The sequence below is a fragment of the Rattus rattus genome, chromosome 3, assembly GCF_011064425.1.
Source record: "Rattus rattus isolate New Zealand chromosome 3, Rrattus_CSIRO_v1, whole genome shotgun sequence".
In the NCBI taxonomy this organism is placed as follows: Eukaryota; Metazoa; Chordata; class Mammalia; order Rodentia; family Muridae; genus Rattus; species Rattus rattus.
In genome coordinates, this window is record NC_046156.1 from 177,088,168 (window position 1) to 177,092,327 (window position 4,160).

The 4,160-nt window shown below is 43.4% G+C and overlaps 1 pseudogene; it reads right to left on the minus strand.

Moving 5' to 3' along the window:
- Positions 1-2,916: 2,916 nt before the first annotated feature.
- On the minus strand, positions 2,917-3,015 carry LOC116897443 (annotated as a pseudogene).
- Between the last annotated feature and the right edge of the window lie 1,145 nt (positions 3,016-4,160).

Sequence of the window (4,160 nt, forward strand, 5' to 3'; positions counted from 1 at the left end):
AGATCTTTTTGTCTCTGTCATCCCATAACAGCCTTTCCCACCAAGTTGCAGTACGGTCTGCCATATTTTCAACCCCTGTTCTAGGGTTGGGAGAGCAATCATTGATACATTCCTTCATTTATCTAACTTTAAGAACCTAATTAAGCCAGGTGATAGTGGCACACACCTTAAATCCCAGCACTTTCCGCATCGGAGGAGGGTAGATTTCTGTGTTTGAGGCCAGCCTGATCTACTGAGTAAGTTCCAAGGCAGCCATGGCTACATAGAAAAATCCCATCTCAAAACAAAGTAACAACCTAATTTCTTTACTTTCTCTATCTTTTTAACCTGGGCGGTAGTTTAGATGATAAACGATCCTCCTAGTCTTGGACATTTGAATACTTGATCCCCACTCTGTGGCCTCTGTTTGGATAAGTTTGGAGGTTGGCTTAAGTGGAATAACAATGTCACTAGGGGTGGGCCTTGAGAGTTAGAAGTTCACCCTTTTCCCTGTGTGCTTCTGGTTGGATATGTGAGCTCTCAGCTTGCTACTCCAAGTATCATGTCTTCTACTACATCTGCCTCTAACCTTCTGGAACTGTAAGCCTAAATAAAATTTTTCTTCTATGCATCGCCTTGGTCATGGTGTTTTATGACATCAATAAAAAAATGATGAAGTATATAGATATCTTTTTTATCTTTACATTCACGTGTGTGAGTACGGTCTCAGTTGGAGGAAATAGCTGACAGCTAATATTTTTATTACTGAGTTATTTATATATGGAGGTGAGGCACAGGTACCATGGTGCCACATGTGGATGTCAGAGGTCAACTTGTGGAGGTCAAATCTCTCATTCAACCATGTGAATCCCAGGGATCAATCTCAGGTTGTCAGTCACAGCACCAACAGCTCGTCTTGTGCGCGGAGTGTCACCCTCATTAAATCCCAGCACTTAAGAGGCAGAAGCAGGAGGATCTCTGAGTTCAGGCCAGTTCAGTCTACAGAGCAAGTTCCTATGTCAAAACCTCAAGTCTCCTGTGATTTTTCCACCCCCCCAACTCCCCCCAACCCCGCAACCACCCCCGAAACCCCGTCTACCATAGCCAGGTGCAGTAGTGAATAAACCAATTGAGAAGCCAAAGCACAGGCGCTGCCTAATTATTAATCCTCGAAGTCACTGTGCACCACTGCCAGTTGGAGCTCAGGCATACGGTGGTGACTTCTTGGATGCAGCAAGTGCAGGGTTGGGAATTTTATGGGGAGAAAATTCTTAATTTACTGTAAGTCTCCATATTTCAGTCAAAATGAACCTGGTGTTTCAAATACCGGTGATTTCTACCTTGATTTCCAAGTAGCAAGCCCCATACTAGGTATATGAGTGGAGTGATTGTTTGGTATCAGGGTAGCAACACACACAATATTTGTTTTTATTTTCATAAAGCTGGCTAATTAGCAAAAGATCACCTCAAATTTCTCACTTTCCTTCCGTGCCTACCCAGCCCTGGGGTTACAAAGAACCACCATAGCAACTACATTTATTTATTTATTTTTCCTAACCAATCTCACAATGGTCAGCTTAGCACTGACTGGGCTTTCTTAGTGAAACTTTGATTTCACAATACCTGATGGTGTTCTCACTGACAGGAGGTGGCATACTCAGGTGTTCCCACCCTGATCAGGTGTTGTCTCCATATGAAATTCCCAACTGTCATGTTCTTGAGGTTCTCCAGTTCTGAGAATGGTTTGTTTGAGACATGGTGTCTCTACATAGCTCTGGCTGGCTTAGAACTCACTGTGTAAACCATTCTGGCTTCAAACTCAAAGATATCTGCCTGTCTCTGCCTCCTGAGTCCTGGGACTAAAGATGCCACCTCTCCAGGCATAGTGAGAATCCGGGAGATACTGTTTTTAGGGAGTTACAGCATAGCAAATATTGACTGACCCCAATAATTTCTTTCTACTGACTTTTCCATGTTTAACAAGTTGTGTAGGTGTTGTCTTTAGTAATGGGGCATCAGTTAGTAGAGAGTAACCTATGCTCTTGGCAACAACAGCCAGGGTTGTTTGGCCGTTCCCAAGGGACTCTTTTGGCCAACAGCTCAATTAGATGTAACCCCAAACCAGCCCTGGAGCTTCATTCAGTGATACGGTAGTCAGTCGGAGCTCTCATCGCCTGTTACTTATTGATTTCATTTAGATTGACTTCTTATATGTATATATTTGAGGAAGCGTCTACTGTTGTATGTTTCTATAGTACTCCTCATATGGCCCTTAGTTTTAGCTGTCTCTCCCTCTATTCCCTCCCTCATCCTTTTCTTCCCTCCCCCTACACTTGACTCTCTCCCCTGCTCCACCCCCACAGTCCATTCATAACCATCTGTTCTATTTCTCTTTCCTAGGGAGATCTATGTGTCATCCCGAGTCCCTTACTCTATACCTACCTGACTTCTGTGGTTCTATGTAGCTTGGTTATCATTGACTTAACAGCTCATATCCACATGTAAGTGAATATATTCCATACTGGTCTTTCTGGGTCTGGGTTACCTCCCTCAGGATGATTTTTTTTTTCCTAGTTCCATTCATTTATGTCGTCAGATACTAAAATGACAATACCAATTTGCTTCTTTGGTTCACTTGCTTGGAATATCTTTTTCCATTCTCTTTCCTTGGGGCAATATCTATCTTTGATGGTAAGGACCAGTTTTTAAATCCATCCAGCAACGTTTCATTAGGGGAATCGATACCATTTATGTTGACATTTATCAATGAACAGTATTTGTTAATTCCTGTTATTTTGTTGTTGTTTCTCCTCTTTTGATTTGTTGGTCTGACATTATTGATTCTTTGTGCTTTCTTAAATGTGGTTAACCTCATCAGGTTGGAGTTTTTCTTCTAGTGCCTTCTGTAGGGGGATTTATAGATAAATAACTCTTTAAAAAAAAATGGAATGCTACTCAAAATGGATGTTGTCCTCTCCCAGGGGCAATGCAAATCCTCTCTGTGCCTTTCCAATTATAGTATATCTCCAGCTGAAAGTGCCCCGACCCGCAGGGCAGTCGACCAGGGTCTGGGGTCCACCTAGGAGAGAATGGGGGACAAGAGTCGCAAAGAACGGACAGCAAGTCAAGAAGTCTGATCAAGCTGACAATTTTTAATTTTTCTCAGGCTGAAGATATACTGGTAGAAGCAAAATGTGGGGAGGGGTTGGGTGACCACGAAGAATGGGCCTGGCTTGATAACCAGGATATTGGCTGGGTAAATCGGCCAAGCGGGGGAACAGCAGGGTGGGTTGCTTAGTGACCTGACCATCAGTGCCTGACCACCGGTACTCAGTGATCTGACACCTAGATTTATGCTATCTATTGAATTTACGTAGAGCTGCAGGTGCTGCTTTGATCTAACCTAAGGCTATTGCTTTTTGTTCTATCATAAGGCTAAAATATAATTGCTTTTTAACCTGAAGACTATTGCTTATTATTCTAGCATAAGGCTAGAACACAATTGCTTTTTAACTTGAAGGCTGCTTTTGCCATCTCAAGGCTGCTCCCAACAGAAAGGAGTATGTTTTGTTTTGTTTTTATGTATGCTAAGCCTTTTGTGGTATTCTTTTACAAATTTTGTGGAATTTTCAAACATTCAGTTTTGGAAGTCCTAGCTTAGCACCCACACGTTTTGGAAAAAATTATGACTACCCAGCATGAGCATAATACAGAAGGATCTGCCTTATCCATCCACAGACCTGCTGGTGCCCAGGCGTGAGTAGAGCTCACAGTGTTTCTACCAAGAGAAGTAGACTTGCTATAGCACAGGTGGGGCCAGAGTCCTAGGTCCTTCCCTTCCAGACTGGGAAGATGACAGATCCTAGGTAGTAAGTAGGCAGAGAGGACTGAATTGGGAAACATCAGTCCCCCTTTAACAAGAGAGGTTTCCAAGGGGACCTGTTTCTGAGTTTGCTGACTGCTCCCATGGGCTCCCATACAAAAATGAAAGCAGTCTTGAGCAAGCTGACCTGGGTGTCTTCAGTTCTGAAATAGAGATTCCCACGGTACACGTGGACCCTGTGAACACTCTCACTCTGCAGCAGCTTCTCCAGGCCAAGAGCACCACAACCCAGTGAGAACAGCAGGATATTGAAATGTCTGAGTCCTGGGGCCTTGTGCTGCCTCCAATAGGTGGAGAT